At 39.7% G+C, this 24,547-nt stretch overlaps 1 protein-coding gene across 3 annotated transcripts in view; it reads right to left on the bottom strand.

Annotated features, from left to right (window-relative positions):
- The window catches only part of step (cytohesin steppke), a 512,416-nt gene that overhangs the window by 215,682 nt on the left and 272,187 nt on the right, over positions 1–24,547 (bottom strand). The window contains exon 2 of one of the 3 annotated variants that reach the window (XM_067149876.2): positions 7,295–7,346. The exons of the other annotated variants lie outside the window; for them this stretch is intronic. The gene's annotated coding sequence lies outside the window, so the exon portion shown is untranslated. The remainder of the gene's footprint in view (positions 1–7,294; positions 7,347–24,547) is intronic. 3 annotated transcript variants of the gene reach the window in all.

Genomic DNA, 24,547 nt, shown 5'->3' with positions numbered 1-24,547 from the left:
AACTCTACTTAACAACTGTATTCGAACATGCAGAATACTAAAATTTTGGAGGAAATCTAGAGTTATAGCATTCATCTAACTAGGAAAAGATTCACACATTCCTAAAACTTACAGACCATTTCCTTGCTCTGTCATTTATTCAAGATCTTGGAACGAATGATTCTGGTAAGGCTCACAAAACTAGTTGAATCACTTTTGATCCCAGAGCAAGCTGGTTTTAGAAGAGGGAAGAACTGTACATCACAAATCCTCCATTTGACCCAATATATTGAAGATGGTTTTGAAAATCGGAAAATAACTGGGGCAGTCTTCAATCGACCTTTCTGCGGCCTATGACACGATTAGTCACCAAATTCTATGAGTAAAATTTATAAGATGACAATGGACAACAAGCTGACTGAATTTCTTCGCTGTCTTCTTAAAAATCGAAGATTCTTTGTAGATTTCTAAGGGCGACATAATCGTTAGAAGAACGTCAGGAATAGCCTACCCCAAGGTAGTGTTTTGTCTCCAATATTATTTAATATTTACACGCACGAATGATCAATCCTTGCCAAAAAGAACAAAAAGCTTCATTTATGCAGATGATCGAGCTATTGTCACTCAGGGTGATCAGTTTGAGTGTTGAACGGAGACTAATGGAAGCCTTACATGAACTGAATCCATACTACAGAGAAAACCATTTAAAACCTAACATCTCAAAGATGCAAGTTTGAGCTTTTCACTTAAAGAATATGCAGGCAAGAAGAAAACTGAATATTTTCTGGGAGGATGCTCTCTTGGATCATTGCTCAACACCTAAATATCTAGGGGTAACTCTGGATCGTGTACTCACGTATGAACAACATTGTGTTAACACGAAACACAAAGTATCTACGCGAAATTCCATTCTTGGCAAGTTATACGGTACCAACTGGGGAAATGCAAGCTCAAACAATGAGAACTACTGCTTTAGCACTGAGCTACTCTGCAGCAGAATATGCATGCCCTGTTTGGTTTAAATCATGTCATTCCTAACAGATAGATATTGCTTTAAATGAAACTTGCCGGCTTATAACTGGTTGCCTAAGATCTACACCTTGTGAAAAGGTAGACTGCTTGGCTGGCATTGCTTCCCCAGATATTAGACGTGAAGTAGCTGCCAAACATGAAAAATCTAAGGTCGACGTTTCCCAAACACATCCATTACATGATTATCAACCTGCTTAACAACGACTGAAATCCAGGAGAAGTTTTTTTACATTCTACTGAGTGCTTTTCGTAGTCACCTCAATCATCAAGACTAACTAGAAACCTTCTCAATGGATGGATGGATCCATCTGAACCTCTTCCAGCCGGTTATGAAGAGTCTTGGTCTACATAGAAGAGTTTGAACGGGCTGCGGTCTGGGGTAGGTCGATCTAAGATCAATATGAAGAAGTGGGGTCTATCTGAAGAGTCAACCCTCTGTGCCTGCGGAGAACGAACCATGGCGCACTTCCTTCATTGCAACTCCTGCCCTCTCGTTTTCACCATGCAAGATTTAGTGAAGGCCACACCAAATGGTCGAGATCTCGCCAAATTCTGGTCCGATATGATATATTATAATTGTTACTTTGAATGTACCTCTACTGTGTTTTTACCAGTGATCTAATTATTGTTTCTCATTCTTAATTTATATGATGTACTGCTTCTGATATAAATAAATAAATAAATAAATAAATAAATAAATAAATAAATAAATAAATACACATACATCTGCATTACATTTTAGTACTTACGCTTACATTCAGGTTCAGGACCTGGCAACCTTCCCCACCAGTTGGCATGTGGAGTGAGATTTTCAGTAGAGATATATACAATAGGAAAAAATCGTTGTGAAATGTTTTTATCTATCTTAAATTTAAATTAAATTGTTCTACTTATTATTAACACAGTACACCAAAATTATATTTAATTTTACTTCCATTGATTAATTTTTAATATGAAAATACTACCAGAAAATATCCATAACCCAAACAGGCAAAAACAAGAAAAGGGCATTACACTTTCAAAACATTACACTTTCAAATAGGCAACGGAAACTAAAACAGGCACACACAAAAGGCACAATAATAACTGGTCCTACCGGTCCCAAGTAACGAAACATGTTTATCTCTATTTGACATTTCGATATACCCACCCAGATTTAAAAAAAAAGGCATTTTGTCTAACTTCTGGGCTCTAGTGATAATATAAGTAGCTGTCAATATTGATTTTTTTAAAAAATACAATTTTGTTTTACGTCGCACCGACACAGCCAGGTCTTACGGCGACGACGGGACAGGAACGGGCTAGAGTGGGAAGGAAGCGGCCGTGGCCTTTACGGTACTGCCCAGCATTTGCCTGGTGTGAAAATGGCAAACCATGGAAAACCATTTTCAGGGCTGCCGACAGTGGGGTTTAAACCCACTATTTCTCGAATGCTGGACATTGGCCGCACTTAAGCGACTGCAGCTCTCGAGCTCGGTCAATATTGAATCAATATCATTTGTCTAATAACTTGAAAATTAGATCTTCCCCAGCATATTTTTTGAGCGAGGAGTGAGGTACATTCAGTATAGCCTCTGCCAGTTCTAAGGTATACAATCCTCTTCTCCCATGGTTTTGTAGAACTACCTGCTAGCTCATCCACGTGCCCCCCCCCCCCCCCCCCCCTGGTAGCGTGCGTCTGGAATGGCAACAACTCTTCATCGCCCGCTAGCCAAGGCTTGTCACCTTGTGTGCCGTTAACTTTTGAAACGCATGAGGGAATTTTGAACCTGTGCCATGTCTTAGGTATACTGTAAGGATGCCCGCATATGATAATACAAAATAAGTTTTATTTTTATTTAGCGGTAATAAGCTTGAGAGAGTTCTTTCTTCACAATTCACCGAAGACGACACAGTCTCTGCAAGCAACAGAATTACACACCATTTATGGATATGATAATATTATATTCCGTTTGTCTGTCACCGGGCGAGTTGGCCGTGCGGTCAGGGGCGGGCGGCTGTGAGCTTGCATCCGGAAGAGTGGGTTCGAACCCCACTGTCGGCAGCCCTGAAGATGGTTTTCCGTGTTTTCCCATTTTCTCATTAGGCAAATGCTGGGGCTGTACCTTAAGTAAGGCCACGCCCCTTCCTTCCCACTCCTAGACCTCTCCTATCCCATCGCCGCCATAAGACCTAACTGTGTCGGCGCGACGTAAAGAAAATAATAATAATAATAATAATAATAATAATAATAATAATAATAATAATAATAATAATAATAATAATAATAATAATAATAATAATTGTCTGAGTTCTATGCCCAGTCGAGTTGGTCGAATTTCTCTTCTGTGGACGTGGAACAAGGTTTTCGTGAAACGCGAACATTCCCAGAATTTTACCTCTTTCACAGGGCAAACACCCAAAATATGGGCCGTGAAGGCATTAACCTAAACATTCCCATTAGTTTCTGGTTTGGAAATGTTTTAAACTTTCAAAATCAAACATTAAGTTCCTCAATGATCTTGACAATGTCATGCCGAAGTCTCGTTTCAAGAAATTTGTCAAAAGGTGGAGCGAGCTATTAACGTTACATATTTACATCGCAGTCAAAAGCCTTGTTCAGAATGTTTCGAAACAAGTAGAATATTCGCCTGAATTCATATTACTCGTGGCAACTACCCCCCCATCCTTGTTTCCAACAACTGGCTTTACGTCACACCGACACAGATAGGTCTTATGGCGACGATGGGATAGGAAAGGGCTAGGAGTTGGAAGGAAGCGGCCGTGGTCTTAAGGTACAGTCCCAGCATTTTCCTGGTGTGAAAATGGGAAACCACGGAAAACCGTCCTCAGGACTGCCGCCAGTGGTGTTCGAACCCACTATCTCCCGAATACTGGATACTGGCCGCACTTATGCGACCGCAGCTATCGAGCTCGGTTCTCCTCGTTTCGAGCACGTATTTTACGCTACATAAAAAGTTTAATATGGATGTAAATATGACGGTAGTGGCTAATGAACTCAAACTTCCTATCAAGGTGGGTGAATGCTGAAGCAGTGCACTACCTACCACGACATACAAATTACGCCTTCGTACTGATGTTCACTGAGAGCCTCCGTGGCCCAGACGGCAGCGCGTCGGCCTCTCACCACTGGATACCGTGGTTCAAGTCCCGGTCTCTCCATGCGAGATTTGTGCTGGACAAAGCGGATGTGGGGCAGGTTTTTCTCCGGGTACTCCGGTTTTCCCTGTCATCTTTCATTCCAGCAACACTCTCCATTCTCATTTCATAGCATCTATCAGTCATTAATAAATCACTTTGGGAGTGGCGACCCCATCGTACTAATAGCCTATATCTGCTTCATTCATTCCATCCCTGACCCGGTCAATGACTGGAAAACAGGTTGTAGGTTTTCATTTTCACTGATGTTCATTAAAAATAAGACGTTAATTAAAAGTCTACGCGCGTACTGTGCAGAGAAATATATCCAATTAAAAAAAATAAGAACGAAATTTCTTACAATTCTCCTTTCCAAGGGAACGTGATTAGCGTGTACCATAACTACTGGCTTTCCAACCCGACGGCTGAAGTTTGAATCCCGGGGATTTCTAAAGTGGAATTTTCACTTGAAGGAAGGGCACCCAGCCCTAAAATCTTGGCCTAAACCCCAAATGAGTCAGGGCGCCTTCAGTTACCCCAGAAATACCAGGGATAAGCTTAAAAATGTTAGTCTCCTTCATATTTCCTGATACTGCAGTTCCATCTACAGTTTGATAAACAGCGAGCCAGCTTTCAGTTTTACATTCCTGTTTATATCGAGAACATAACCATGGGACCACCAGTATTACGTGGAATCCGAACTACAGGAACGTGATTTTACATTTCAGAAATCCCAGATGCGTGGTCGAGATTCTAACTGCGGCCGCCTTAGTGAGAATCCAGTGAATATGCCATTCGGTTAACACAAAAACCAAATATTAATTCATCACTTAACTTGAATATACGAGTTAGATTTCGATCTCAAGACAGCGAGCGAACTTCACGAAAGTTTTTGATGAGAAACTTAGAAAACTGAACAAGCCCGCATTATCCATTAAACAAACAAACAAACAAACAAACAAACAAACAAACAAACAAACAAACAAACAAACAAACAAACAAAAAGAACCATGGCTCTACAGCCTTGCCAGGCTTTTGTCTTCCAAACGACCGTTGCTCAGCGCGACAAATCACTTCGGCTCTTATTCTTGATTTTCTAGTCCTGGTCCGCTATCTTACCGTCAGATATTTCCCCAACTATTCTCATATAGGCCGAGTGGACCTCGATCCAGGTCAAAAGCCCTGACCTAGCCGGGAATCGAATCCGCAGCCTCCGGGTAAGAGTCAGGCTCGCTACCTCTAGTCCGCGGGGTCGGCAAGAAAGGAATATAATGCCAATAAATCACTGCTGCCACAGATCTTAAAATACACAAACGTCATTTTTCATACATAAATTCACGGAACTGTATACAACAATGAATTGTATTTACAAAAGTACTGACTTACATCACAAACTACTTCTAAACAAGAAAAATGCTTGGTCTATTTATGCACCCAATAGCAACAAGCTGGAGAAAGGAAACTTACATTCTCGGAAAAAACAAACCTACGTGTTGACTATTACCTCAAATGGATGAAGCAGGTGTTACGTAAGCGATTGAGTAAGCCGTGCGGCATTCTTTGTATACAGGAGCGTGAGTGTCTGGATACGATCGTAATCCCACAGCTACATACAAGCTAAAGTGACCTGCTTGTCTTAACAAGGAGGTACCATTTTAATAACACATGTGTTTCTTGCGTAGGATATGTTGGAGAGTTAATCCTAGTGCAGGTATGTGTAATGAAACTGTCCCCTATGTACCTATAATGAGTTCCCCTCAGCTGCCCGGGCGTGCTGTTTATACAGCTTTCCAATCTTCGTTTAGAGCACGTTCTGAAAGCGTAGGCACTGGAAAATTAAACAAAAATCCTGCTTTACGACTTTCCCCTCACACCATCTTATACAGTAAAACCTCTGTATTTGAACACCCCTGTGATATCAGACGCCTCATTATACTGGACATATTTTCTTGGAACCGAACACATTTCTATGCATTTATATGTGCAATATATCCCCTGTGTTGGACAACCCCGAACCCTGGATGATGGACACCCCTTATGTTTCTGTCTTGGATGATCAGCATTCTACTACAGCGACAGAAAAAGGAAATGACACTGAAAATATTGCAGCGACAGAAGAAAGATTAGTCACTGAGGACATGTCACCCAGCGAACAAATGAAACTCTTCCCCGAAGTTCATCTTAGCCAACTTCCTAACACAGGGAATTTCGACGACATATCAGAGGTGGTTTGAGATGTTCCTATATTGCAGTAATCATTTTAATTTGATACAGTAGTTGGTTGATATTATGTACAACAATTTCCTTTCCTTATGCATGGTAAACAATTCAATTTCCTCTACTTTGGATACCCCGTTAAGTTAAACAATTTTTTATTGAATCATACGTGTTCAAGTTAGAAATGACTCGATGTATGCTATTCTAATAGCAAAGCTACCCTAGGCGATTTTAACTCTTCACATATGGTGCATCTCCGTAATTTTGAAGGGAAAGATAACCTTGCGCTAGCTTACATTTAGTGAAGTTCAACGTTTTATAGCTCAGTAAACAAATTCTACTTAAAACAAAATTTTGCATACAGCACGTACATTTATTACCATTCATGAAATACCGGGCGAGTTGGTCGTGCGGTTAGGGGCGCGCAACTGTGAGCTTTCATCCGGGAGATGAAATGAAATGGCGAATGGCTTTTAGTGCCTGGAGATCCCAGGACGGGTTTGGCTCGCCAGGTGCAGGTCGTTTGATTTGACTCCCGTAGGCGACCTGCACCTCGTGATGAGGATGGAATGATGAAGACAATACATACAATAAAGCCCCCGTGCCAGGGAAATTAACAAATGATGGTTAAAATTCCCGACCTTACCGGGAATCGAACCCGGGACCCTTGTGACCAAAGGCCAGCACTCTAACCATTTAGCCATGGAGCCGGAGTATTGGACAATTGCATGTTAAAGATTATGCCATGGAATGTTTCAGTATGAAGAGATAACACGGGACAAGATACAAAAAGTTGAATGTTGATTCTTTCATACACGAGTCTATTCAGTATTCACGTCACAAACAACGAATTTATCACAATGTAAGTGGATTTTATGAATACTGGGCAGACTTTGATTGCTTTTATAAATGAAGAAATGTATTTTACCCAGTGATGCCAGACAGCAGGAGTAACCAGTCATCCGATCTTCAAGACTCACCTAAAACAAAAGGGAAAAGTCAATCATGAAACAGGAAAGCAAGGGTCAAATTGTAGTCATAAAATTATATTGATTTCAAAAGAATAACAGGCGTTAATGATCCCAGAATTTTAAAAAATTAATGTATTTACATGAGACTTGAGGGTATTCTCTGCATTTTATATCCCAGTTATGCTTCAGTAAGACTGCTCCAACAGCCTAATACGTTTCGTTGATCGGATGTTAAGAAGTAACCCTTGTACTGCTGCAATGAAGTTTAAAAAGCAGAGCGTCTAACGCAACAAGCTACTTTTGAAAAGGAAAATGAATAATCAGATTTGCAACTACACAGATGAATTATCCCACTAACAAAAGATTATCAGATGGGCTAAAGTACTACAGCGAGTTATTTTTGGGCTTCTTCCGCAACAGAGCGCTGCCCATACTGGGCAAGGCTACACCAGTCGCCTGCTATAACGATAAATAGTCCCTACGCGGATAACTGCACTTAGGCAATCGGTTGCAATTTGCTGTTACGGCAGCAAGTACAATTTCTGTCTTTGTTTTCATTGTCGTTACAGTCTTCTGGTATGTCAGTGTTATTAAAGTGTGTTAATAAACTCTACTGTAGAGCACTATAATGCGAACATCGAGAAGGCGTGATGGTATAACGGCATAGTTACATACTACTCACCACGGCAACCACCAATGCACGTGTTATTTTTGAAATGAAGAAGCACATCCCAGTGGTTTGGATTCCACGTGGAACAGGATGCCCCCACTACAGTCTTGTAAATTACACGCTTGCTTTTTTAAACTGAATGTTAACTTTCGAACAGATTTTTTTTTTTTTTTTTTTTGCATGTCATTCATGTGATAACGAGCTCATGTGAAGGATGTGAGAGGCTATTTTTGGAGAAATTTCCTGAGGAAACAGTTTCAAATACGGATTTATATTCAATTCAAATAAAATGCACCGAGCTCGATAGCTGCAGTCGCTTAAGTGCGGTCGCCAGTATCCAGTAATCGGGAGATAGTGGGTTCGAACCCCACTGTCGGCAGCCCTGAATATGTTTTCCGTGGTTTCCCATTTTTACACCAGGCAAATGCTGGGGCTGTACCTTAATTAAGACCACGGCCGCTTCCTTCCCATTCCTAGGCCTTTCCCAGCCCATCGTCGCCATAAGACATATCTGTGTCGGTGCGACGTAAAGCAAATAGCAAATAAAATCCAAGGAAAATTTTATTTCTAGTACCTGTAGCGTAGACAGAATTAGATACGGCACACAAATATCTGGGCATACAGCACTCTTTATAAATGTACACAAAGGGAAATATAAACGATGTAATCCCTAAACGAAAGCGTCATGCTCTGATTGAAGAAAGACTCGATCAAACTTCAGGAATTAGAGAGCACTCCAAAGTAGTATTCGCGTCGTTTTGCACGATTAACATAGGCTCAAAATGCTCAGCAGTATTATGGAATCAGAACTGTTGCAAGTGAATAAAAATTACAGAAAATAATGTCAGGAATGTGAGGGAGGATTCTAATCGGACGCTAGCTCGCACAACATCCGCAATGCAGATTAGGAGGCCAACTCATCATGAATAAATAATATAGTATGTATGCTATTACTGATTACAGCAGTGTGACTAGATATATAAAAGGAATGTGTCCATCGACGGAGTCTACGACTGATGTGTCCTTGGCCCGACGCGGGCTACGCTCAGCGCAGACGAAGGTAGAAAATAACTCTCAGCAGAATTCTGTCCAAAAGGCTACATAGAAGTTCGTTTCCTTTTAAAACAACATTAAAATACTAACATTGTAAGATGGGACTGAGATCGCAATCATCTCCTAAAGTCAATGTTCCACCTGCTACTACAGCTCATTTCCCAAGATTTATTCCAATTAATGTACTGAATGAGGCTTCGTAGTGATAGCCTCTCGCCAGATCTAATATATTTATTTTGTAAACATCGTCGATATTTTTCTGTCCTTTGTCGAAAATAATAATAATAATAATAATAATAATAATAATAATAATAATAATAATGTATGTATGTTTAGTCATCAGCCCGAAGGCTGGTTGGATCCTCAACAGCTCCGCCATCAGCTGTCATAGATGGCCTAGGCATCGCTGAAGAGGCGTACTAGGGAAATGAGGAGTGAGGTAGTTTCCCGTTGCTTTCCTCACTGAACCAGAAGTTGCTATTACATATCAGTCTGCCAAGCCCACTGAAATGCATGCACCAACCGACCCTATGAGCAATATCTTCACACCATTCATAGCAGGGACTGGCTGCAGAAGAAATGGCATTACTAGCATCACTCATACCTCAGTCACTTTCATTTTGTCAAAGCTAAGGATAAAGCTGAGACAGATCAATGAAAGTAACAAAATTGCTCTAGCCTATACCAGAAGACATAGTGCACTGTAAACACAATGTCCTGCCAGCAAAGGCATAATAATAATAATAATAATAATAATAATAATAATAATAATAATAATAATAATAATAATAATAATAATAATTGTTTTACGGCCAGATGAAACAGAAATCACAAATCTAATCCAGAAGCTTAAGAACAACAAAGCAGCTGGTGAAGGCTCAATAACGAGTGAACTATGGAAACATGTGAGCCCCCAAATGATCAAGAACCTATGCAGTTAATGCAAGAAATCTGGAACACTTGTAAGATTCACCATGATTGGAAATTAGCTTTAATACATCCACTACACAAGACAGGGGACAGAACAGATGTCAGCAATTACAGAGGCATCTCACTCCTTCAAGAGACATATAAGATACTATCTATGGCACTGCTATCAAGATTAGAACAACAAGTTGAACACAAAATCGGCGAATACCAGGGAGGCTTTCGGAAGGGACGATCGTGTGTGTGGAACAAATTTAGAACCTCAAGACAATACTGAAGGACAGAGTTGCCAGGGCAAGAAGTATGTAGCAGTTTTTGTTGACTTTCGAAAAGCATATGATTCAGCTGATAGGAGCACATTTTCAACATCCTTAGAGAAATGGGTACGGATAACAAGACGTTACAGCTAATAAAGGAGACCTTAACAAACACATACTCAAAGGTCAAGTTTATGGGAGAGATATCTGAACCCTTTGAAATCAAGACAGGCGTAAGGCAAGGAGATTGCCTATCTCCACTGCTGTTCAATTGTGTCCTGGATAAGGTCATCAAAGAATGGGAAAAAGAACTCGCAGAAAAAGACATTAAAGACCAAATAAGGATAGGATACAAGAAAGAGAACATCACCATCAACTGCTTAGCATTTGCTGAAGATCTTGTACTGTTATCAGAAAATATTGAATCGGCGCTAATACAAGTTAACACTTTAAAAGAGGTAGCAATGAAAACCGGCCAGCAGATATCATTTGAAAAGACACATTTCATGACCAACATTAAAGAAGCCCCAAGATACATAGTAACAACAAACAATGATAAGATAAATAAAGTTGTTAAATTCAAATACCTTGGTGAGATAATACAACCTAATGGACTTGATAAAGAAGCAAACCGCGAGAGAGCCAGAAAAATGGAGCTTGCATTCCACCTTACAAAAACACATACAAGAAGAAAGCGATCTCTATTAGGACAAAACTACGCCACTATCAGGCAATAATTCAACCAGAGTGCTTGTATGCTTCAGAATGCCTGGGATTAACAACCAGGAAAGACATTCAAGAAATTGAGAAGAAGGAAAGAAAGATTTTAAGAAAAATCCTCGGTCCAAAGCAGTGTACTGACACATATCGATTACGCAGTAACAAAGAAATATATAAAACATGCAGTAGGATTTCAGATGCCATTCGAAAGCGGAGAGTTAAATTTTTTGAACATATTTCAAGAATGCCTGATGACAGACTTGCTAAGAAAATATTTAACCACTTCAATAAGCCCAATAGGAAAGGTAGCTCTTACGAAAAATGGTTTGTTAACACGAAGAAGGATTTGCAAGAAATTAACATCACACATCAAGACATCCACAACAGAACCACCTTCAGAAAAAATACACACATTTAAGTGTTTCCTGGAGCCAGAAACAGCGACCAAGAAGAAACAACAATGGGAGGCTAAAAGGAAAGAAGCAGCAAGCAGGATGAAGGAGTACTGGCGCCAAAGAAAAGTTAAATCACGAGGAGTTATTTTCGTGGTCCACAGCTGGCCAAAATCGAAAAAAGAAGAATGTTTTACGTCTCACTAACTATTCTGACGGTTTTCGGAGACGCCGAGGCGCCGGAATTTGGTCCGCAGGAGTTCTTTTACGTGTCGGTAAATCTACTGACAAGAGGCTGACGTATTTGAACACTTTCATAATAATAATGTTATTTGTTTTACGTCCCACTAACTACACAATGGATGAAATCTGTCTACGATTGCAAAGAATTCGGACTACTAGTATCATTAGATATCTCCGGTGCTTTCAACTTTGCTTGGTGGCCTAAAGTGTTGCATCAGCTGAAAGTGAAGGGTTGTCCAAAAAACATTTATAGGCTAATGCAAAATTACTTCACAAATAGAAAAGTGCACCTGACCATTTGTGGCACAACTGTGACAAGAAACGTAGATCGAGGATGCCCACAAGGCTCTGCTTGTAGCCCGGGTCTCTGGAACATACTCTATGATGATATTCTTCAACAGAAGCTTCCCGATAATTGTTCGTTAACTGCTTATGCAGATGGTGCATTACTACTAGTTAGGGGTAGAACTACAAATACATTAACATCTGCAGCAAATGAAGCACTCGACATACTTCTAAGGTGGGGACAGAACAACGAATTGAAATTCAACGCATCTAAGACTGTTGCTATACTAGTCACCAAGAAAAGGAAATTTGAGACACCGGTGGTTAAACTAGAAGGCCAAAAATTAGATATTGTAGAGAGCATGACATATCTAGGAATAATCTTACACAGCAAACTTTTATTTAGACCGCACTTTCAACATTTGGAAACCAAAGCAGCCAAATTGTATAAGAGCCTGACAATGGTAGCACGACCCACCTGGGGACTTAACTCGGAAATTTTGAAGATTATATATCGTGGAGCTGTTGAACCAATGGTGCTTTATTGTGTCGCTGCTTTCGAACATGTTCTGCATAAAAAATGGGCGCAGCAGAAACTGTCTCAAATTCAAAGAGGTTTCGTGTTACACATCACACGCGCTTACCGTACAATATCGACAGACGCTGCCCTTATTATTTTTGGTATAGAACCTCTGCATCTCACAGGACTCAGCATGTCAACTTCTGTCAACTGTAAGAAGAACAGAATACATCCGCGGGATTTGGAAGGAATGGAACTTGAACTTCCCGCACATCATACTGCCGTTGGACATCCAGCAGATTATATGAGCTCTGTATTTGGCCAACCATGTACCAGAGATCACAGCCATTCAATATACACAGATGGTTCTCGCATTTCCAGAAGCGAAACACTAGTTGGCTGCGCCTTCGTGGTATATGAGGGCGAAGACGAAGTTCATTCTGAGAAAATAAAACTAAAGGAATGCTGTTCCGTGTTTCAAGCCGAGCTGCTTGCAATATTGAAAGCAGTCGAGTGGTGCATAAACAAAAATACGTGTGCGACTGTACTCAGTGACTCACAAGCGGCGCTGAACTCCATAAAAGATAAATACAACTTACACAATTTGGCAGTACTTGTAAGAGAGAACATACCAAAGTACAATAAACATATATGTTTCGGTTGGGTGCGAGGTCATTCCGCCATAAAAGGGAACGAAAGAGCTGACCAATTAGCCAAAGAAGCTTGTAATTCTAACTTGTCAGAGAGTTATACTAAATGCCCAATTTCTTTTGTCAAAAGAACCGTAAAGGATGAAATGCTCTCTCGCTGGAATGAACTGTGGTTAGCAAGTAAAAATGGCTCAGTAACCAAAGACTTGTTTTTTTTTTTTCAAATGTATATAGTAGCCTGGGATGCAAATAAACAGTGTGCAACTTCAATTTAACTCAAGTGCTATCAGGTCATGGTGAAGTCAATGCTTACTTCGAGCGATTCAAAATTCCAACACAATATGGCTCACTGTGCTTCTGCACTGAAGACATTCAAACTGTAGAACACATTCTGTTCAACTGTCCTGCTTTTGAGAAAACATGTTTTGAACTCAAGATGCATTTGTTAACTTGCAGTTGCTATTTTGAAAAACCACTAAATTTTATATTTTATAAAAAATGCTGCACTTCTCAATTTTCAAAATTTATTGACTATGCATTTAAACATATGTAATTTGATACTGTCTGCTTATTAGCTATTTAAGATATGTATTGTATATATTATGATCTGGTATTTTTAAATATTAGTGCGGTCCTCTTAATATTAAGGATTGTATATATATCATACTTTTATTTTTCCATTTCTGTTCATGTCTATTTTGCTGTTTATGTATTTTGAATTTTATCAGAGAAATTGTATATTTTGTATAAACTACAACCCTAACATACCTTATGGTAAAATAGGGTTCAAAGCTCTTTGGAGATTAAATAATAATATGGCATATTTAAGGTCCTCGGAGACGCCGAGGTGTCGGAATTTAGTCCCGCAGGAGTTCTTTTACGTGCCAGTAAATCTACTGACACGGGGCTGACCTTCAAATACCACCGGACTGAGTCAGGATCGAACCTGCCAAGTTGGGTTCAGAAGGCCAGCAGCTCAACCATTTCAACTCTTTAGTGAAAAATACCTTTTCGGCGAAATGAGTGAATAATTTTCTGTGTTTCTTCACGTAAAAACTACTTGACTGTTGGAGCTGAAATTTGGCAAGCTTACAGCTGATACCTTTGGTTAACACTTAGGCTACTTGCTATCACGCTATCTTTCAAGCTGACCATGTAGCGAAAGAAAATGTGAAGCAAGTCAGAGGAAAGCGTGCGTCTGGGTCCCTTAAAAGTGAATAAGCTGCCTGAACAGTTAGTCCTATTAAACGTTGGAACAGAGCAGGTCTACTTAAAATTCAATTTGCCAGAAAAAAGTTTATATTCGTTTTCTTTGTAATTCTAACAATGCCCGAGAAAAGGATGTTTCTGTTTTGGCGCATAATTTTGAGGGCTGGAGTGTGATGTCCTTACTTTGAACGAATAAAATAAGCCACAAAAACTGGCGGAAGTTGTACCGTTTAATTCGAGAACTGCTACAAACATTCGTGTGTGATTCACAGCAACCACTCGCCTTTTCTTTACTTTTCGCACTAACCAAGTACAAACCATATAGGGCCTACCACTGACTCCGCTTCAATTTGAGGACAGTACACTAGGGCCTTTGATTAGCAAGGAACTTTAATAGATTAAACAAATGATGAGCAAAATAGAAACACACACTGTCAGCATGGTGCACTAATTCAATATAATAGATCGTTTTAACTCTCGCTCAGTCGCAAACTTAGTGATTCTTAACATTCTCCACGGCGTTATGACAAATTTTAACGGTATGTCTTGGAAACATACTGTTCTTTAGGGAACCGTTTTACACGGTATCTATACGCAGGCCAATTATCCCATATATTCCAATAATAAAACATTAATATTGTGCCCTTTCCAAGGCATGTGTGGCGGTGCTCCTCTTTATTGAATGTTGCTCCGGCTGCTCCTAAAATGAAAACATTAAAAAAAAAAATACTCACCCCACACGTAGACTCTCTCCTTGGGTGTGGAAACGTCCCTCAGCTTTCCTCGAGGTTGTCGGGCCACAATAAAATGGGAGTGAGGAAGTAAAAATAACGGTGGGTCAGCTAACTACAAATAACGTTATCCAAGACTGAATCGAATTAAATGAACGTAATTTATTAACAAAATTTGCAAAAGAAAAAAAGAAAATTTAAGCGAAGTGAAATAAAATGGATAAATAACTGAAAAAAACTCAAAATCTTCCCATGCAATCTACCTCACATGAACTTGGGTGTAGGTCACCAAATTAAAATAATGAACATCACCATGAATTAATATCTTCTACGTCGATAGACGCTAATATAGAAGAAACCAGTGGTCTACCAAGACTCACCACTCACAGAAATATCTCAGATTTACATACAAACTGAAAGTGTAAATAAATGGAATTATATAATTTATCAATTAATTAATTAATCAAAATCTGAAATCACTCATGGGTTTCTTAAATTCACAATTCTAGTCTTATCAATCTTACAAGTTACCCAACTGTTAACAACCATTATTATATAAAAGAAAGTAAGAAAGAAAGAACCATGAACACACTTTCCGTTGCGTAAAATATCACTTTTAAATTATATAACCTTACCACGTAATTTAACTGGTGGCTGAACAAAAATATATCACAAAAACTGTGCTTCAATTTAAATGAAATTAACTATTAGCAATTAATTATTCTGCCATGATACACAATACATTAACTTACTGTGATAGTTCCGGACACTCAAAACAAAAATACTATTAGGCTAAATGCCCCAGTCTTTACATTAACCAAATGAACTCGCCTTTTTACATCATTTTATCTTATTTGCCGCTGTTTACACTTTACTAAGAATAAACAGATTGTGTTAATTTATAGTTGATGGTGGCAGATTCCATCTTATTGAATCAATTTGCGGCTTTGTTCACATAACCTACTACCAAAGGTCGGTTCATTTGCATAAATTAAATTTGTAGCGGCATCCAATTTTATTTATTTACGGTGCCTTCATGTCTGCGTAAAGAACCTGCTGTAATTGATTTGACTGTGAATACCAGGTGGTCCTATTAAACTAACCCTTGAAATTCTAATTCATGTCTAAAACTGATATTCCAAGGCTCAAAAAAATTAATAGAAAATACACATCACACAATATAACTTTCAAAATATTCATTGCTAGCCCGCTCTGTTTTCATGCTTCAACTCGGCCCCGTATTTGGAATGTCTCCGAGCATTACTTCATCCCTGGTAATCTTTGCGTACTTAACACTTCCGCACATAATTGTCATACGTATTCTACCGTAGACTTATAACTCATATTTCTTGAACTGATTATATTCAATTCCTATTTTTATCTCATTATTTTCTTTTCTCAACGTAGCATTTTATATCAATATAGCCTCGTTCTTTTCCACACGGGCTCAATAACTGCACAAATTCATTCTGTCGTTCTCATAACCGAAAATACGACATATGTACGATATGGTCCTAAAGACTCTACTTTCCATCTCATAACTTTTACCATCAGGGATATTATTGCATATTTATTCTCATACTTGGATCTTTCATTTCTATACCATAAGTCGCCATGTATTTCAGAGTTGTTCAGCAACGATTCCTCATTTTTAAAATGAATATAGAAAACAAGATTGCCTGCCAACATTCTACTATCAACCTTCAAACTATGCACCCTAAAGAAAATCGTGCATTTGAAATCGTACACCATCATGACAAGAAAAAGAGAACTCCAAAAACTCGTCATCTGACTGTGATCACCACAAGGCTAAAAATAAATCGGATACACTACAATAACACATCACGATACATGACGGCTCTCCGAACAAAACCACCTCAGCTGAATTTAAATGACTTGATAACATTACACAAAACACATTATTATTATCATGATTATTATTATTATTATTATTATTAAATTAAGGCCTCGAAAAATCTGAAAATGAAATACCTAATGTCAAGTAAAATGATCTATAAATCAACAACATAAAACTCACGTCACTGAATGATTCAAACATGATTGACAAGAAATTCCAATATGTTTATTATATATATATATATATATATATATAATTCGCTGGGGCCATCAAGGACCACGTTAAGTCTTGTTGCATTTGACACTAAACTTGGCCTTCTTTAGAGCCCAAATCATTCTTTGTGAGTGGGCCTGCTTACGCTCCTCTGTCCAAGGGGCACCGTGTCTTCTCTTCGGTTGCTCGTCACGGTTTAGCCCGTTCGTCAATATTTTCTTGCGGAAGAGATCTCTGTTAAGGGCGTCTTCAGCTGAGATATGTAGCATTTGCAGGTTTTCTTCGGTATTTCTAAACCAGGGAATTGTGGTTTTGGGGTTTGAATCAAAAAAGTGAAAGATTTCTTTAGTTAACTTTCTTCCGTCCATTCTTTTCAGATGACCGTAAAATCGTGCCCGTCTTTTTCTGATTGTGTCGGTAATTTTCTCTATTTTGCTGTAGACTTCCTTGTTGGATCTCTTTTGGTGGATTCCATTTCTGTACTTTGATCCCAAGATTCCTCACACAAATTTGCGTTCTCTTTTCTCCAGTTCTTCAAGGAGTCCTTTATTGGCATTTAGAGACAGGGTTTCGGCTGCATATAGAACTACTGGCTTCAGAACTGTTTCATAGTGACGTATCTTCGTGTTTTGGGAAAGGCATTTTTTGCTGTAGATTGTGCGGGAAGTTTGGTAGGCTATTTCCAGTTTGCGTACTCGCTCCTGAAGTGCTTCCTTGTCCAGTCCATTTTTCATGATGATCTCACCCAGGTATTTGAATTTGTCTACTCGGGTGATGTCCCCGTATTTTGTATGGAGTTTTGGCGGAGCCTCTTGGATGTTAGTCATTACTTCTGTTTTCTCAAACGATATCTGCAAACCAGTTTGTTCGGCAATTTCCTTTAAAATTTCAACTTGAGCTCTAACGGTTTCTATGTCGTTTGAGAGAACAGCAATATCATCGGCAAATGCTAAGCAGTCTGTTGCGATCCCCTTGGATTTGGTTCCTATTCTGAATGGACTGTAGTTGGTTTCCTGTAATCTCACCCGCCAGGTTCTGATGATCTTTTCAAGAATACAGTTGAAGAGTATCGGGGATAGCCCATCACCTTGTCGGACTCCTGTTTTGATGTCAAAGGAATGCGAGAGACATCCGTGGAACTTCACCTTGGATTTTGTATCGGTCAGGGTGGCTCTAATTAATGCCAGCAGTTTCAAATCAACTCCAAATTCATTTAAGATGTTTAGCAGGACTTCCCGGTCAATGGAGTCGTGCGCTTTCTTAAAGTCCACGAAGACAGACACATACTGCTTGGACCTTAGTGTACAATATCTGATGATCGTTTTGAGATTTTGGATCTGTTCAGCTGTTGAGCGACCTTTTCTGAACCCTCCTTGGTATTCACCTATTTGATGTTCGACTTGTGCTTCCAAACGCTCCAGGATGGCAAGTGATAGAATTTTCTAAAGAACGGGTAGCAAAGATATTCCTCTGTAGTTGTTGATGTTCTTCATGCTGCCTTTTTTGTGTAATGGATGGATCAAAGCTATTTTCCAATCTTCGGGTAGGGTTTCCTTGTTCCAAATTTCTTCTATTTGCTTTTGCAAGATATCAAGTGATTCCTCTGGGGCATACTTCCATAGTTCTGCTACTACTACTGAGTCTTCCCCCGGCGCTTTGTTATTTTTGAGACGGGCAATGTGGCGCTTGATTTCATCTCTGTCGGGTGGTCTGGAATCTGAGTACCTGAGTAAGGGATCCTTGGTCTCAATGGCGCTTTGCGGTTTAGAGCAATTAAGTAAATTCTTGAAATAATCTGCAAGAATGCTGCAATTTTCTTCATTTGACGTCACCAGTGTGCCGTCCTTTCGCTCAAAGCATAGACATGGAGGTTTATAGCCAGTGAGTTTGCGTGTGAAGTACTCTCTGCTTTCATTCTTCCTAAAGTTTTGTTCTATCTTTTCAATGAGAGATTTTTCGTATTCACGTTTCTCTGTTCTGAACACCCTAACTGCTTGGGCACGTTGGGTTTTGTAGGTTTCCCAATCATTTTCTGATTTCGTAGAGTAGTACTGTTTCCACGCATTGAGTCTTTCTTGGAGGACTAATTCGCAGGTACCATTCCACCAGGTATGCTTTTTTGCTTCTCTTGATTTCTGCAACGTTTTTGGCGGCCTTTGGCGGAGACCTTTGGCGTTGTTAAAGTCACAGTCATTTGGTCTGGCCTTCTCCTGGAACTCCTCGACCCTTTGCCGAAGTTTATTATTGTCGAAGCGTGTGATCTGTTTGGTTGTCTTCCTTGTGTTTGCGGGAATTGGTTTGAATTTGATAAGAGACATATAATGATCTGAGGCCACATTGATGCCTTTCTTTACCTTGACATTCATAATCTCAGGGCTGTTTCTCCTGGAGATTGCAACATGATCAATTTGGAACTCTCCGAGAGCTTGGACGGGAGAACGCCAAGTCATTTGCTTTCTGGGTAGATGGCAAAAGTGGGTCGACATAACCTGCAGGTTGTGATTTTCGCAAATGGATTTTGCCGTTAGGATTGGTTCTTTTGTGAGCAGGGTAATTTCCTATAACTTTCTTGTACTTCTGTTCACGACCTAGTTGGGCATTGAAGTCACCCAAAAGAAGCTTGACATGGTGTTTGGGGATTTTGTTTAATTTTTCATCCAGTAGGTCCCAGAAATTATCAACTTCGTCTGGATCAGACTTGTTCTTATCGTTTGTAGGAGCATGTGCGTTAACTAGGGCGTAGGTTTTGTTCGCGCATTTAATTGTGAGTATAGACAATCTGTCATTCACAGGTTCGAAATTTGCAACCGATTTAAGGATCTTGGTTCTAACAGCAAACGCGGTTCCAAGCATCACAGCTCCATTGAGGATTCCTCATTGCGCTTTGCTCTTGAAAAATCGGTAGCCTTCGGATTCAAAAATCTCTTCATCTGGTTACCTTGTTTCCTGTAGGGCCATTATGGATATCTGATTTTCGTGAAGAGCTTTGGTGAGGGTTTTCAGCTTGCCAGTTTGTGTAAGTGAATTTATGTTGAAAGTTGCTAGAAAGGTTTTAGATTTTGGCCTGAGTTTTTGACTCTTCAGGGTACACCGAGACGCTCCGACTCGTCTCATGCATGATGTCGAGTCTCCCCCAGAATCCGAACGAGACTCGTGCGCCGTGGCGTTCACGACGAGGGATTTATCCGAAGATTTACCCCCTGGGGTATGTTTCTTGAAATGTTGTGCCATCATGCTTTTTGACTTTGCTTTGGACGGGTACCCATCCTTTTACAACTAGGGTTGTTAGCCCTAGAGGTTGCCTCAAGATGTTTTCTAGCTTCTGGTCATTTACCAGTCTTCGCCGTAACCCTGGCAAGGGACCAGTTTTTTTCACGGTGGTATTTTATTTCCCTACTACCCCCTGACTCTGCTGGCGGCAGAGCCAGCGAGCTTCCCCAATTCCAATGGGACGCGCCCGATGGAGGTAACTGGTAAATCCCCACACGGGTATTATTATTATTATAATTATTATTATTATTATTATTGATCCCCTGACATTTATATCCCGAATCGTTAGATGTAACTGCCCTGGTCTCGCTCATAGATCTCGCAACAAATTAACAGTGAAACGCAACTCAGCTCCGTCTCCGGTACATGAATTTACCTATATACAAAAATGCATGAAATCACTAATCTAACCGGACCACGAATTATTCACGCCATTATTAATTACATACTATATAAATACAACATGCTCTTTTACCTTTATGCTGACAGGTGGGCTGCATCCTCTTTAGCCCCCGTTACATATTGATTCAATCCATCTTGCACATATTGCTGAAATTATACATTTTGGTTATGTAGCACTCGCAAATCGGTTGAATCACACGCACTCTTGAAGCTTACATTAAAATATAATTTACACAACATAAATGGAATTAGCACACTAAGTTTGGCTTCCATTGACAGGAACAGAAATACTTCGCTGGCTGTGTCCCTTCACATTGTCTGCAAGTAGCTCGCTTCCCTGCGTTGTTTGTTCTGGGGATTAAATGTCATTCACCTGGCTCGGAAATAGAAAGGATACGTCCAGACCTTGTCCCGTTACCTTCCGTAGTTACCAGGTCTCACCCTCTAATTAGCACGACTAGTACCGGCTCCAATGTCACAAACAGTATTTTAATACAATGCAAATCTAACTGCGATATCTTACAGATCATGCACAGAGAAAAACTGTAAAAATTTTGTCCTTCTGAATGAAATTACTTCTCAACTCAATTCCTAGCTAGTTGTTTTACGTCGCACCGACACAGATAGGTCTTACGGCGACGATGGGACAGGAACGGGCTAGAGTGGGAAGGAAGCGGCCGTGGTCTTAAGGTACAGCCCAGCATTTGCCTGGTGTGAAAATGGGAAACCATGGAAAACCATCTTCAGGGCTGCCGACAGTGGGGTTCGAACCTACTATCTCCCGAATACTGGATACTGGCCGCACTTAAGCGACTGCAGCTATCGAGCTCGGTAAAACTCAATTACTACTGCATAGGTTACGTGTGAGCTAGGAAAGTGCTGCGAACCTTGCGAACCTAAATGTTCTGAAAAATACCATAGTTTATCTGTGTACGCCGTGAGCTTAACACGTTAAATGTCTATTTATGAAACATCATAGTAGAAAAAATTAGCGACATTTTGACTGTAATAAGTGTCCCAACATTTTATATAACCTAAGAGTTCTCCAATGTCCATCACCTTATTCAACTCGCCGATCATACACTAAGTGATGACTGACACAATAGCGGGTTAGTTAACTTCGCTCTGCGCTGCACGTCTGAAGACTTGACCGTAGGCTCTAAAAGTGTAATCAAGACGGTGTTCGGCAAGATGTGACCGATAGTTTTGTAAATTCAGGGGACCCCGCCTTCAAAATAGTCCAAATGGTGGGGTGTGGCGTAGTGATATGACACCTTGAATTAGTTTTCCAACTATCCGTAGATTAAATGTTCAGTGAATACACTCTGATGATTCCAAAAATTGGTGTGATTTACACGTTGCACTCAAATATCAAAAATGATAATTCATTTTTATACAAGTTCCACCGCGTCACTGGGATTATTTTACTACCGCAATACGGCGTCTTCTCGCCATGAGACTCAGTCCTCTGGGTGAAACTATTTTTCCAAACATCAGACTTTTAATGCTGATAACTTATTTACGAGATAATTAATCACATACTCGCACAAACGATTCCTCAAATTTTATTCCCAGATTGGAACACAGTATATTTCTACTTCTCTCCTCACCAAATCACGAAAAACTAAATAATATTCCCACTGAAACAGGGCGGTTTCATTTTGGAATTTTCTGATTGGCCGAAAACTGCCTCCAGCTAGACTGACATACATCATCTTGGGTTCAACCATTCTCGCAGAGGGGTGTTAGGTATGACTTCTGTCTCACTCAATAAGGTGCGGAAAATTCCGATGTCCTCTTTCTCGTGGGAAAGCTTGGTAGAAAGTTTCGCACCATCGGCATCATAAAATTTTATTACAGGATGCTTTTAGCAAAAGCCTATCTCGGACGTGCTTTTAAGCGATTTCAGGGGATGTATTTCCAGCCTGTGTGGTCTCTGGGTGGAACTTTGTGAAATTACTTGCCCTGACTTGCTATTGGCAGTATTCACATATACAAGTTTAATAATTCGCCTCATGGGTGCAATATCAAACATTAATCATTTTGCCTTTAAGTTTTCACTTACGCAGACACGTATTAAAAACAGCTTTACTGCGTTAATATTGCTGTCATGTTGGTTTCCTGTACACTGACGGATCCTTCAAGACTTTGGGAAAACCACAGAGACGGTTTATCTGAGGATGTATAAAGGCAGGTGGAGAATAAGTGTCTGCCATCGTTTAAAAAAACACTGACCAATTCGATAATGACTGGCAGAAGGCAAGGGGACCTGCCATCAAAAACAAAACTCCCCAAATCGATTGTGAATGAGAGTATGTAGGGGCCTGCCGTTACAATGAAAATTCCCTTACCAGGTCTTCATATGAGAAACGACGTATGGCGACTTCCCCATCGTGTTTCTGGAATAACACTAAGAGCAAAGCAATTTAACAAAATCTTATAACGTATGTACTATTCATCTAGATTTCTGTATACAATGTAGAAATCCGTAGCAAAGCACAGGTACATCAGCTAGTTTTTGAAATAATTGTATTATTGGTTTTACTAGCCATTCTTACGGTATTCGAAAACTCTGAGGTGCCAGATATTTTGTCCCATACGAATTCTTTTGCGTGCCGATAAATCTACCGAAGCGGTTGTCTTACCCGCGTACCGACATATATCGCCGGACTGAGCCAGGATCGAACTTGGGCTGAGAACCGTCCAACCGTCCGAGGCATTCAGCCCTGCCATCGAAGGTAAGTTCCGCAGACTATACTCTTAATAAAAGACTCAGAGCCTGAAATTGTTCTTCAGCAGGTTTCAAAAATCACTTCCGAAGGTGCGTTTGAGTTTCATATATACTGTAACTATATTCCACGAAGAGGCGGTTGTAGTGAAAGTATGCGATGACGTCACTATTAAAACACTACTACGTTCACCATGAAAATATTTCATGATCCGAACATGGAAAAAATACGAAGTCACAATGTATTAATAATATCATATTGCAACCGTTTGGGCTTTAGTCGTCGCACCAAATTAAGTATGAACCAGCTCTGAACACATCGGGCGACAAAATGAAACTGGCCCCAAAAATAAGGCTTACATTAGGCATATCAAGGCAATATTACTTAATTTGGTTTCACAAACAGATGTACAGATGGAACATTTCGATGAGAACCGCCAGAAGTCACTTACCAGGCTTGAAGTCTCATCCTCCCCTACTTTCATAAGATCACCGGCTGAATTCGTAGAGCAATATGGGTAATGGAATGTCCGATAAAGAAATAAAATAGGCACTCTCTAAAATAATGAAAGTAGGATTCTATAATATGAGAGGAATATGCTAATATTTGTTAAATGAGAAGAATCTCCGTTCAAGTATATATTCTAAACATATTTATTATACTGATATGAACCACACAAATAATGTTGTATCTCAACATATGAGTAAAAGAAACAATTAAACTGATACAATTATATACATTATATGCCTATTTCCTTGAAAATTGTCTTGGTATAATTAATTCTTGATGTACACCAATTCATTCGATCAACATACACTGATACATGATATTTAAAAAAAGTGGATATTGAAAATTTATTTGTTAAACTCTCGTCACAAATGGATATTAAATATGGTTCCGGTACCGAGGATCGAACTCGAGACTCCTGGGTAAGAACCAGATATCCTTCATGTGTTAGTCATAAATGGATATTAAATAGTATCCTTTGTCTACCGGTCATGATTTGGAGAAAAGAAAAGAAATTATAACACAATATAAGCACATCTGATATACACACGAGATTGCATTGCCGAGTATCGAA

The sequence above is a fragment of the Anabrus simplex genome, chromosome 6 (genome assembly GCF_040414725.1).
Source record: "Anabrus simplex isolate iqAnaSimp1 chromosome 6, ASM4041472v1, whole genome shotgun sequence".
NCBI lineage: Eukaryota > Metazoa > Arthropoda > Insecta > Orthoptera > Tettigoniidae > Anabrus > Anabrus simplex.
The sequence above is the reverse complement of the archived record's forward strand: the minus strand, read 5'-3'. Positions and strand labels throughout refer to the sequence as shown.